General features: G+C 39.4%; 1 protein-coding gene across 1 annotated transcript in view; it reads left to right on the top strand.

Annotated features, from left to right (window-relative positions):
- The window catches only part of LOC149096071 (substance-P receptor-like), a 103,450-nt gene that overhangs the window by 10,146 nt on the left and 79,017 nt on the right, over positions 1 to 14,287 (top strand). The window lies entirely within an intron of this gene.

Below are 14,287 nucleotides of genomic sequence, written 5' to 3'. Positions count from 1 at the left end.
TCCGTTTTATCCTAAATTTTGGTGTCGATCGAAAATGTAAATCAAAGAATCAAGACAGTGTTTGACCACATTTCCAAACGCCTCGAAGTTCCTCAAAAATACTCCGCTATGCATCTATTTTAACTCTTCTTTTGCACGATTGGTGTTTGGATATGTGGTCAGATGCGGTCTTTTTTGTCTGATATATTACATGTTGTTTATAGCTGCTGATGACATGACGTGCATAACCGATTAAAAATAAAGACATAGTTTATCCCTACGATAACCACCAACGTTTCTGATTCCAACTGCGGCTGTGCTTACGTGCGCTCATGCAGTTTTAATATGTGTTAATAATGGATATTAAAAGAAGTAAATAAATGGCTATCGTTTCCAGCGAATTTACTGTGTGTACCCTCGCGTGTTCCAGGAGGCGTTTCACATGCATTCTGCTAAGCGAGCTGCAAACGCCTCCATGTCCTGAAGGTGATATGGAAATATGACTTATAGAAGGTTCGCTAGCTTCTGATACTGAAAGAAATCTCGAAAGACATCCACATTAAATCTTTCGCAGACCAAGTGACAGCTGTAGATGCCTTGTAATCGAAAGCCGCCATTTTCAGTGCCGAACAACCTATTTTAGGAATCTCTACGGCTGAACGGAACGTTATTGCCGCTTCTGACATATTCGAATTCGATCTTAACTTTCCGGAATTGAACTTAACTTCAGCACTTGCTTTCTTAGATACATACGGTATCTCAAGTTGTGTATGAAGTAGATCGGTGCATCACCGGCCAACAAAATGCTTGTTGACAGATGTTATTTTGTCGTTTGACGCCACGAGAGCTAAGAAGTGAAACCTACGAAGAAAAGAGTTAAATAATTCGAAACAAAGCAATTTTTTGTCACTAAAAACTTGTGTAAAGCTGGAATAATCGAATTTCACTCGCTGTATTTTCTAAATCAAGAAGGATTCATAAGCGATGGCTCTTCCAAAATAGCAGCTTACAAATCCAATGTACTGTATGTATCTATTTTGTAGACAACGTGACAAACACGATTTAGTCATGCTCAACTTCTTTGAACGTTTTAAATGTAATTAAATGGCCTAATGATGATTTGCCTCAGACATTGCTACTGGGAATATCAATGTTCAAACTCATGACAGTTAGAGATTTCTCTTCACCTCGTGCTTAGGTGTCAGATGTAACTTGTATTTGCTCCAAGTGTCCATTCCTAGGTTCGCAGTAAATGGAGGGCCATGTAAAAGGGAAAAAAAAAACAAAAATAACTGTACTAAAGAAATATCAAAGATAATCAGCCATAAATGATTGAACAATAACATCCAAGAGTAAGCTAGAGTGGTAAATTTCTGTTTGAGATAACAACTCAAGACAGGCAGTGATCATGATTATCATAGCGAAAATTCACTGTAAATGCTTAAGATGGTATCTTTCATGAACAAGTATTCAATGCAGGATCCAATAATTCTGAACATCGGCCAATTAACAAACGGATGACATACCCTCTACAAAAACAAATTAACAAGAAAACATTAAGATATAAAGGGAACAAAGCAAGCCATAAAAGTATGCACTTATCGTGATAAAAAAGGGTAGAAACCGGTAAAAATCACACCATCAACTCCCGCGAACATCTAACAAATCCAACAAAGGGCCCCAACTTCAAGTCAGACTTTGACCGTTAAAACGGCGGGGCCCGCCCATTTCTTAAAGTGCTACTATCGAACTAAAGTTTCACGTAAAAATAATCCACGATACTGATCCTTGTTCTTGAGGCCTTATGCGCCCCTTAGTATGAAGTAGTTGGGTACGGTGAAGGTGACTGATCCTTGTTTCCCCGCAAACGACCAAAAGAATATCCATATCAAGCGAGTGTGAGAAACAAACGTTTTCAACATAGCATGATTTCTATTGACTAGTTCTGATGTAAAAAAAAAAAAAAAAAAAAAAAAAAAAAAAAAAGAAAAAAGCTTACCCGCAATTGAGAATTGGTAAATGACTGGCCTAGACATCTCACTAGAAGCTCCTAGAAAATTTTCGTTTCATTCTCGTAATGAGAAATCGGTCGAGACTGACAACTATCAACTTGCGACAAAAAATGTGTCCGCCATTGTTCCGGCTGAGACGACATATGATTAATCCCTCTACTACATTAGACATCTACAAACTGCAAACATGAAAAGCTCAGAAACTTGACGTTCGTCCGCTGGAGAGAAAATCCGAGCCCGCAACCCGCGCCAAACTCTCTCTTCCGATCGCTCTCTGTCAAATCTTGTTGCATGCTAATCTGACCAAATTTCGTCTTGCGTTCCCTGTGTCTCACCCAAGCGAGAATATTCGAGATTTTCGTGAGTGGTTCAGATTTTGTACTCCCCCACCCTCGAAGATTTTATTTGCAGGGACGAATGACGTCCAACAGTGATTTGTGGCAAAGAACCAACCAGATGCCTGATGATGCTGAGATCTTGAAGAGACGTTGGAGATAGATAGGCCGCATTCTCCGCAAACCCCTAACCAGCATCACGAGGCAAGCTGTGTCTCGGAACCCTTAGAGCAAGAGCAAGGGTGGACGACCACGGAACTCGCGGTGTTGGAAACTTGAAGCAGACATCAGGACACTGGGGGCTGAGCTGGAGTCAGCTCGAGAGGAACGCCCAGGACAGAGACCTCTGGAGAACTCTTGTAGGTGGCCCATGCCCCTGGAGGGTGTGACGCAAGCCAGGCGCGCGTCTATTTTCTAAGCAAGCAGCGTAAAGGTCAAGACAAAAGTGGTGGCTTTTGGCAATTAAGGAATTAAAAATGAGTGATAGTGATAATCGATGACAGTTCATGATAGTTAGCGGCGGTTGTCAGGCGCCGTTTGACCAGGACTTAAGAACACTTAAATAATCGCACCAATTTCTTGTCCAACTCCAGTCGTATGCGCGACTCTCGTAGATCGACGTTCTTCACGTGCAGTGCTCTCGTGCCTCGTTCCTCTTTAATCAATTTTCATCTGGTTAGAAGGTAAACCAACCCACTATTGACTCTCGTATACAACTATACGACTATGCAGTTTCTTCTTGTTTTGTTTGCACTGTTTCATCTGGAGTATCCTTACTGTATCCTTTCTGTCTGACCAAAGCATTACTACAGTGGAACCTCGATTTAACGAATCTCTATTTAACGAAGTCCTCGATATAACGAGCGATATTTTATGTCCCGGGCAAAGTTACAGTAAAATGTATGGAATAGAACCTCGATATAACGGATTCGTTGATATAACGAACATAATCCGGAAGCCCAAACGTAAAATCTACCTCGATATAACGAATTACAATGTTCCCTTGTTTACATAGACAATTTTCTGTATAACCTCTATGTTGCAACATTTTTAAATCGCTACTCTAAAAGTATCGCTCTTTTGAAAACAAAAGCTGCTCGTCAGCTCAAAAGTGAAAATAATTGATACTGAAAGCCACCATGCTTAATGAATTGCATCTCAAAACGGGGCACTTCTGGGTGACGAAAATTGCATTGAATTGCGTGACGGAAGTCACCTGTGTTACAAATCAATCATTAACTATGACCTCGATATAACGAACATTTTGGTCGTTTCTCCTCATGCGATCAAATTCGTTATATCGAGGTTTTCGATATAAAGAACCCTCAATTTAACGAACAAATTTGGCCGGTCCCCAGCGACTTTGTTAAAACGAAGGTTCCACTGTACACCCATCAAGAGTAAACCACTCCAAGATTTTAATGATTCAAATAATGTAATTTATTTGAAAAAATCCTACTTTCAAAATTTCGTGAAGAATGACTCAAGATTAACCCCAAAAAATGTTCCACAATATTTATTAGTTTTGCTTTGTTTTTTTGTTTGTTTGTTTGTTTTCTTTTTTTGTTTTGTTTTTTTTGAGAAATGCAAATCTGACGGACCTGATAATCTTCAGAGGAGGTCTAAGCGGAATGTAGTGTTTCGAACAAATTCATCAATAAAGTGCGCCGTTTGTGACTATTCTTCGGAATTAGTTCCAGTAGCGCTGGTTTCATAATTTATGAACGAAGCCAAAGTCATAAATAATTCCTGCTATTTTTACCAAACAAAACGTTCTCTAAATACAATCGAAGATTTAATTCAAATTTCTGTTTTTACTTTGACAAATGATGTGTATAATTTATGCTACGTAATTTCGATCAGGGTGCAAGCCAAACTAGAGCAGCGCAGAAAATGAATGCTCATCAGTGAAATTAAATCGTGACCTTGTTAAGGCGAAACAATGAACAAGATAGCACTTGGGTTATTCATTCTTCAAGTGATATTTACGCTGGCAGAATTCTCGCCGTACCGAGGCCTGTGCAATAGGTTTGGGAACTTTGACATTCACATTAAGGGTAAGAAGTTCCATTTTACTTTTTCTTCCTTTATACAGCCTGAGGGGGAGCAACGTTAAAATTTGCTACAGTGGACATTTCTGCAGGATAGAGCTTAAGTACAGAACTGTATGTCGGATCCACTTTCTAGCATATTCTAGCCTAACAACGATTTGTGAGTGGAAAAAAAAATTCAATGGACTGAAAAATATTTGTTAGCGAATTTGGTCAAATTCTAATTTCCATTGTTTTAATAACTTCTTTGCTGGGAAAAAAATTCTGTCTTGGCTTGAAATATTCAAACTACGATTCCCAATATTTCAACAACGAAATTAAACGAAAAATAACCGTGTATTCACACGATCGTTGGAGTGCTCGATACAAATATACATGAAGAGCGAAATACGGATTACGTATAAGATAGAGATCAATGGAAAATTCTGTCAGACAGTTTTAAATTAGTTCGGAAGCTTTTACAAATTTGTCCAAAAAATATATAAATTTCTAAGTTCTAGGCAAACACATACAGAATATTAGTATATAAATTTAGTAATTTTAATTAATGTTGTTTTGGTTTCCAACTGGATGGAACAAATAACTTCAACCTTAGCCGACAAAACTGGAGTCAACACACGGCTAGGTGGTTAATCACACTAACGAAATAACTTGCAACAGGGGTGAATAATTTCTCAACGGAGTTTACGTTAGAACTACTCTTGCTTATCATAAACTATTCATGCTTTAGCGGCTTAAATTGGTTAGCTGGTTGTAGTTGTCACTCGAGAGATAATCAACATTCCTGTTTTGCTCAAAACCCATTCATGAAACAAATTAGGTTCCGGAGTTTGCTTCTTACCCATGCTGGTTTTCAAACTAATATTCACAAAACAAGCTGACATATAACAAATGCTATTATTTGTATACTTCATTTGGCAGGAACATTTTAGCACAGACCGCTAACAGGGGGGGGGGGGGGGGGGGGCGTTGCTATCTACACATCTCACCGTTTTCCCGTTTTCCAAAAACCTGCCCGCTATATTTTGGTGTAAAGTCTTAACACGGTAACACGGTTTTCATAAATTCGGTCATATATTGACACAGAATGTCTGAAATGATCATGCAATACCCTAGTTTGACTCCTGATGTTTTAGAAAGATCGACGGTAATTAGACACGCTCATTTTCCGGCCTTTCTGGATCATCCAGTCTCATTCCGTTGAAGTATATGTCTGGATTTATGAAAAAATTGTTAAATAAACCATGCGCTATTTTCTTTTTTTTTTCATTCTTTTTTTCTGTGTTTTTTGCTTTCCCTCTGGCAGCAGCTTGTAAATCTTACCTAGCTTGAAATGAAGAGAACTTCTTGCTGCATGTTTTATTTGTTCATCTATTTTTTTTATTATTTATCGCCACCACCCCTCCCCCCCCCCCCCCCTTTTCTTTAATTGGTGTTAAGTTTAACCCAGGCTACACTCGTCTGAATTTCAGTTCGCGCGGTGACTCTGAGGAGGAGTCGACCGATTAGCGCTCTATAACTGCTGTGTAAAGGAAGCCTGCCCGAGGACATCATTACGTCCAATGAGGGTGCAAGACAAACAAACGATTTCCTAGCAAGCGTCGTCCATTATCTTACATGGAAAGGCCCTTAGATGTATAGACGGGACGTCATTTAGCCCCGTAATAGTAGGCCGTTTGCACTTTGGCGATATTAGGCACCTTAAGCAACAGACGTTTTCGTTGACGACGGCGACGTGACGACCGATAAGAAACTGGGGCTAGAACGGCTTCAGGTTGCGGTCGCGACAGCAAGTTATTTCTCGGGATAGCATGAAATCTTTTTGTTCTGTCCACTCCATCTACGAGTTGAAAATAAACTATAGTTGAAAAATAACTTGATGGAATTAAACCTTATACTATTCATGTTTTACTAAGAGATGTAAAATCATTGCGAAAAATAACGAAACAATTTAAGTTTATAAATTTTGCCTGCTTTGAAATGTCAAATGTAAAGAGCAAAAATTATTTTACGTGTAAAACGTGTATTGCTAAAGCAATTAATTGTGATTTTTAACCAAAGCTTGTATCACCGCTCATTGAGAAAAAAAAAAGGTGTATTTTTAGACTGCCAAAATTACACACACACCTTGTTGTGCTAAACATAGATTTTATTGCTAAACATAGATTTTGAACAAAATCTTAGCTCACTGCGTTTTTCATTCGACACATTGATCGGCCGCTCAAATACAGGAGTTTTGCCAGCTCTTTTGATAAAGAATCGTAAACAGCATTCTATTTGCGAAGGATGCAATAATCTTGTATGTACAAGAAATAAAATCCAGGCGAGACAATTTGATAGCGCGAAGTTTGTCAGCTCTTGTAAACATTAAAAAAATACATGCACACACTGTTCGAATATAAAATTCATCGAGTCGATTAAAATAGCCTCTATGTTAAATGAAATACCAACACGAGGGGATTGCCAAAATAAAAATCAATGTTATTTCAAGCCATAGCAATCTACCGATTATACGTTGAGAAAATCTGAAAAAAAAAACAATTATACTAAGCGGCATTACGTTGGATGAAAGCAACCTTTCCGCTGAAGGTTAGTTTGACATGCGAAAAACAGTTTTTCAGTTACGAAAAAATGAGTCCAGGAATACTTCCAGAACATTTTTTTAAGCATAAAGGCAATCATTATGCAACTTTACCTTGGTTCGCGCCAAAACAGCACAAAAGTAAGCTAAAAGGGATGAAAACAAAAGATTAAGTACTCACGTTTTCGTCGCGACGTGAAACCCCACGTTCTCACGTTCTCGACCTCAGGGCAACGTCAAGTCATAACGTGTTGTACATGCGCAGTGAAGTCTCGAAAGAAATGTCACGTTTCCGGTTGCCGTCGTCAGGCCGGCGACGTCTGTTGTTTAAGGTGCCTAATGTTGTGCTTACTTCACGAAGTCTACTGTAATTATGCAGGTTATGTCCTTGCTGGTCATGTGATTTCTAAGTCCCAGGTCCCCACGCGTATTGACTGCGCGTTCGAATGCCTGAGTAGCCTGCGGTGTGTTTCGTACAACTACGAGGAAGGAAACAAAGAGCTCCATGATTGTGAACTGAACAGTGAAAAAAAAGACTGCAAGTCCGCTAATTTGACGGGGAAAGCTGGTTACTCCTACTATGGGACAAGAAGAAACGTAAGTAATTCTTGTCCTTACAGGGAAATTCTCTTGAACGCAACTTTTATAATACTGAGCCTGGACCTGAGCAATCAGCCTTCCAGGCCAGCGGGTGAATGCTGGTGGCCATGACAACAACGTTAACCATGACCCAGCAAGCTCTCTTCAATTCACAGGTTAGTTACAGTTTCGGAATTTCTAATCCTGTGGAAATCCGCCAGTAATTGCAGTTACTTCGCTTTAGTCAACCGTCCTTTTACACCTAGCTGATCTAGAAATCTAATCAGCATTATGCAAGCTATTTTCTTCTATAATTTGTTCCTTCTCATGAGCTCATTGGTTGAAATCACTGAATCCCTTACACTTCTGCACGCTTCTTTACTTGGCATTTCATACATTGCAAACGTTTGTCACTGATCAAAAGTTAAACCTCATCAATCATTGAAAATCTTCGTCATCATTTCTAGGTACCCAGTGCCTGTGCTTCATTGCCTTGCATAAATAACGGAACGTGTGAAGATTCTTGCATGGAGGGATCTGGGTACAAATGTGTTTGTGTTGACGGGAGAATGGGCGACAAATGTCAGAACTGGACCAGTAAGTAAAAGAAAAATCCTGCTTAGCTTTTCCCATGGGTTTGTTGATATAAGCTAAGTTAATTAAACTTATTTAGCCTTGGCTCTGTTGTCGTTCGTGAGCCTCGGGGGATATAATTTAAAAACCCAACAAGAAGCTATTAATGGTTTTCAGTGTCACGCCATGAAAAATAGATTAAAATAAAATCAAAACTGTTGAACAGATAAAGTCCAGAATCTGAGAAAAGAAAGAAGGTAAATATGCCAAGACTCTCGCCAAGATTCAGGTCACAACAATTTTTCTTATGCAAGATATGGGGAAAAACTTTTTATCTAAATTTACAGAGATTTGTATGGAGACGCCATGTTGGTGCCCATCCGGATGGGCACCAACATGGCGGCCGGAAACCAACAGAAACATCTGTCACTGAGTTTTGCAACAAAAGCGTGCATTTATCCCTCGAGGAACTCTAAAACATTAAAATAATACTTTTTCTAATACAAGAATTGTTCAGATAGCCAAATTCCCCACAATAAGTCACTTTTTTAACCAACATGACAGCTCTCTTCGCCGTCATGTAAATGCCGCGTCACGCAAAAGCTTAGAAATCCAAGCGCAGTCTATCACAAAACCAAGAACCCATTCGGAGCAAAACTTTCTATGAATATTAGTTTTCAGCTGCTCTTAAACATTATTAAAGTAAAATCTCAGGAAGATCAATAGTTTTGTAGTTTGAATTTTAGTGACGTCATGTGAAAACCGGCAATTCCTCAGAAAGAAATAGTGTTTCATTTCCGGAAAGATATCCAAAGTCTGAGAAAGGCTGGGGTTTTGATATCTTGTGCAGGAGAAGTCCTGGGGTGGGGGGGGGGGGGGTACGTGCTAATGCGTCGCAGAGCCTGGGTTTTTCGTCCAGTTGAGGTTTAGTACTGAACCTACTGTAAAAGTGCAAGGGCTTATTAATTTATGTTGCCTACACATGTACCAGTTATTACAGTCAACTCGTTTCGAAATGTATGTACTTGTGATACTACTCTTAAACTCTGCCCTAGGGGAGGCGGGGAGGGGTGCTTCCTTGTATCGGCTATATATAGGTATGTCCAGCGTCAGAGGGACATATGTTTTTTTAAGACATTTTAGTCAGAAGTAGAGTATCGATTTTGGTCATTTTGGTCTTAGACTGGGTATGGTTTTTGCACTCTAGTCTTGAATGAGGTATGATTTTTAGAACAAGCTACTTTTTTCATCATTATCGATAAGACCAGCAACTAAAGCCATTAACAATACCTTTAACATCATTCTGAACTAGAGAAGTACGGCAGGCCTGAAACAAGGTGTTAATTTAAGGGTCAGGCCATAAATAGGTTAAAAAAATCGCAAACTTTGGTCTTAAATAGGGTAAGTGCTTTGGGAAGCGGGTTGCCCAGCCCCGCCAAATTTGTCAGAAATTCAGAGTATTGTGTGTCAGGCTAAATAAAGCTAAGAGGCAAAAGCATTTGACGCATAATTTTTCCATTTTTCTGCCGGGCAGGTCTTGACTCGAATGGATGCGGCACTCTACGTTTCGTTGTCATTGACGCGGTGTATTTTTCTTTTCAAAAAGGACGCCTCGTGTGTGAGGACAGTTGTGCAATTACTCCTCCACTTTCGGTTGAATATTATGAAGCTAAAATACAAATGCTATTGGTGTTTTCATGGAAACCAGCTCTTGAAATGCCGCGGTATGTCGAAATACAAATTTACTTATTTTTAAAAGTGCGCTCTAAGAAGTAAAGCTATTGGAATTGTGGCGGAAAATTCGAGAAATTCAACTAAATCTGGAAAACGTCCACACCTACGATATGAGGAAATCCTAAAAAGCCATATTGTGCCTATTTTGCAATATACCAACGTTAATTCAATAAATTGCAATATGATGAATTAGTTACCTTCCACAATATATCGTATCTGTCGTATCGTCCAAACGCTCCAAGTGCGTGATCTTTTCCCGTAAACAGCCACAGAAACGGGGCGGGATTGTTATTCCTGACAAGTGTTCTGATTGACCAAAATTATGTCGCCGTAGTTTTGATCTTAATCACATTTAAATCAAGCACGGAAACAGATATCTTCGTTTCTCTATAATACATCGTTTCAGTAAGATTTAGGAACATTTAAGTCGCCCATTATTTCTACCTGCATAACATTTTAATTTCCTTTTCTTTCCGTGCCACGAAATAAAATTTAGTTTCGAGAAGTTATTTTTGCTGAACATGTTTACCTTGTGAATAACAAGCGTTTAACATTCACACTCACTATGTCAATAAATCATGCACTCTGAAACGGAAAACAGTACCATTTCTTGGTTGAACTACACAAAACTAACTGCTTCCATCGGCTTAAAATGTCGCATTGGTGGACAAATCGCGTGGTGTGGCGGCGCCTCTACTTCGAAAATATATTTCTTTTTCACTATCACTCTCAAGTCCCGTTCGCAGTTTTCTTGTGAAAGATAATACCGAGAAACGAGAGTTTCACTGAAATTTTGCAAATGACACATTTTGTTGCGATACACCCAGTTTTGGCTGAAATCTTGCCCGCCGTATTTACATTAAAAATTACGAACTTTACTTTGATTGGATATTACTTCCACTTTGTAAATAGTTCACCCCTGAACTGAAAACAATGCCGTTTCGTTTGACTGTTTCTGAGGAAACGAAACAACAAGTTATTTTTGTTGAACATGTTTACCTTGTGAATTACAAGCGTAACTGGTTGATAACATTCACATCCACTATGTCAATAAATCACTCTGAAATGGAAAACAGTACCATTTCTTCGTTGAACTAAACATAACGAACGGCTTTCATCGGCTTAAAATATCGTATTAGTGGACAAATCGCCCTCCAAAATAAACTTCCTTTCCACTATTACTATCCGAACTGAAGTCCAGTGTGTAGTTTTCTTGTGTATTTTAATACCGAGAAACGAGAGTTTCAGTCGTAATTCCCCATTTTCGAATAAAGCAGCAACTGAAATGTTCGCAACGCCACATTTTGTTGCGATGACCAAATTTCCACCGTATTTACATTAACAATAGAGAGTATAAGCATAACGTTTATATCAGACGGCAAAGGGCAAAGATTACCTCTGATTTTTTATTCTTTTCGTCTAATCCTTAAAAAAAAAACAAACAGAAATACAAAAATGTCTCCTACTATTCACCGCAAATACAAATATTTTTACTCTACTGCACAGACAGCTAAAGATTCATTTTTGTCGTTTGACGTAACGTCATGCTTAATCTCACTAATTACGAACTTTACTCTGATTGGATATTACAAATCACTATGTAAATAGTTCACCACTGAACTGAAAACAATACCGTTACGTTTCTGAGAAAAAGAAACAAAAAGGCCTTCGCACCTCCTCGTCAAAAATATACTTGAACGAGAGATTTTGAAACTAAGGCTCTTTGAACATGCTATACCCGTTTCGTGAACTTCAGCTCGAGGAAACCCTGCCCTTCTATGTCCTTTTATATAGAACCAGCCTGAAAAAGGACCCCTTTCGGGCAGAGCTTCCCCCCCCCCCCCCCCCCGCCCGTGTAGTCAGTCCTTTATAGGGAGTATTCTCCACCCCCGAAAATATTGAAGCACTTCAAGTACTTCGTATAAGCAGGACAAGCAAGGGTAATGAGCCATAATTTTAGCACTTAACTACAGCAAAATCGCCATAAGATGTGTTATTTAAAAAACTGCCGTAAAAGGATAGCATAAATTTGATTAATTTGTGATTTAGAGGCTATTCCGTAATCGTTGGCAATTACTGCTAAGTGCTCATATTCACAAATTAACTTAGGCACAGCCCAAGATTACGAAGTTCTATTCCCCGAAGAAAGCACCACAGGTTATATCGAGAGTGAACTTAACGAAGCGTTACAACAATTCACTTTGTGTTTCTGGATGAAGAGTGCTCTTGTCGGGTGGGCAACCATCTTTTCTCACATGACACCTGACGACAAAAGAGATTTGAGGTTGAGGTGTGGTCCGCAAATGTACAAATGTCACCTAACTTTGGTAGAAGACCAAAGGTGAGGCTCATTTTTCGTATGGACAAAAATCATCAGTTTTGATGGTTGCTTAGTGAGGAGGTTTACTCACCAACATACAGTTCTTACAGAACTACCCTCACCCATACGATCAAACTAATACGAACTATAAATCTGTGACTATCCTGTACATGAAACTCTACTTATTTCTAAAATTTAATTTACTCTCGAGCAGTAGTCGAACTTCTCATTGTAAGATAATCCAACTTCATCTTTTCCTCAGATTGATTTATATGGCTCCTTTAGTGGACAACATGTGGCAGCATATCTGTGTGAGCTTGGAGAACGTTCAAGGTCTCTGGGATGTACTCGTTGATGGAGCCGTTATGGCTCACGGTGGCGCCTGGAGTCAAGCTCTGAGCGTTCGTCCTGGAAAACTAGTTGTTGGTCAGTCCCACGGAGTTTACGGCGGAGGATTTACAGTTGGCGAGTCCTTCACAGGAAAAGTGGCATCTTTAAACATATGGAGCACAAAAATGGCCAATCGTGTGATAAAGGAAAAGGCAAAGTCATGCATTCATGATTTAGGGAATGTCGTAGACTGGAGAACATTTCGACATGGCTTACATGGGAACGCTGAGATCCTTTCACCGCAAACTTGTACTTCTCGCGGTAAGCGAGAATTCCATACAGCAGTAACTGAGAAAAGTGCACGCGTGGTTCAATGATATATATATATATATATATATATATATATATATATATATATATATATATATATATATGTCTGAATTTATGAAAACCGTGTTAAAGACTTTGCACCAAAATAGCGGGCATGTTTTTGAAAAAACGGTTAGAAAATGTACATAAATATGGCCATGTCGCACCGAGAGTGCTATCTACCTCGTGTACTCTCAATAGAGTCCATACCATACCTATACAAGCCTTTAAAGTCGCTGCAAAATGAGTCGAACGAGCCAAACAAAACTAAATTAGAGCTTAAATTGATCATTTGGTTCGCCGCGGCACTAATTTTGACAGGCTTAACCTCTGCGATTTCACCTAAATGACCTCACTATGTCTTTACTGTGGGTTAAATTAGCCAGTCACGCTAACAAGAGCATGGTAAGCAGTGGAATCGGTTATTTACCTCTATATTTCAGCCAAAAAGTAGCCGTTACGTGACATTTCATTTCAATATCTGACCGGATTCGCAAAAACATAGCCATAGAATTTGACTTGTCACTGATAATCTAACTTGCTACAATTCTGTCCTAGAGCTAGCTTTCCACGAGGCTTATCGTAGCTCAAATAACAGCAAATAACTCTCCTGTATGCCTTTTGAAGCCAGGAAGACTAAATTCACCGTCTTTTCGTTGAATCATGAATTGTACAATTTAATTAAGAGTGCTTTTAACATGAAATTGGAGTCTAAATCAACACGAACGTACAGATATCAAAACCGCGGCGGAGAGCTAATCTATCGCTTTCTAAAGGCCTGCATCGTCCTAAATGGACTGAACAAGAGCTTCCTACATCGAGAATCGATTGATGAACTTCAGACAAACTAGGCCATAGTTAGCAGTAAGCGAACACTCAACATGTTGTCGTTACGTCAATTATCGCCCGGAAGCCACGCAAATAAATTTCTTCCGCGCTAGCGAATCACAGACAGTTCTGATACTTAGCTAAGCCGAGAACGCCTAAAATTGATAAAACAAGGAAATTCTACTCACGATCAGCGCTTGAACTCATGTTCTTCTCTCTCCTCGTGGCCATGTTTTGCTCGCAAATAGCAATGTCCCGGATGTACTTCAATTTTGTCGAGCGCGGAATGGCACATCCAGATTTCAACAGATTTTTTTTCTAAGTCTCTAGCTACATCAAAGTTCAAAGCAAATGACGCCAACAGCAGCTAGAAATGTCTAGTCCATTGCACGTCTAAGCCCTAAATTGATGTGGCGAAAGATTTTTGCTGTCTAAAGCAAGCACAACATTATCGCCACAGGGCAAACGGCCTTCTGTTACGGGACTAAATGTGACCCGTACAGTTTACCCATGTCCTCAGGCCCGCCTCAGGTACGATAATGGACGACGCTTACTAGCAAATCGTTAGACTTGGGCCTTCATTGGACTTAATGATG

This window comes from Orbicella faveolata, unplaced genomic scaffold (genome assembly GCF_042242905.1).
Source record: "Orbicella faveolata isolate gen_17 unplaced genomic scaffold, um_ofav_v1 contig_48, whole genome shotgun sequence".
NCBI classification, from domain to species: Eukaryota; Metazoa; Cnidaria; class Anthozoa; order Scleractinia; family Merulinidae; genus Orbicella; species Orbicella faveolata.
The sequence above is the reverse complement of the archived record's forward strand: the minus strand, read 5'-3'. Positions and strand labels throughout refer to the sequence as shown.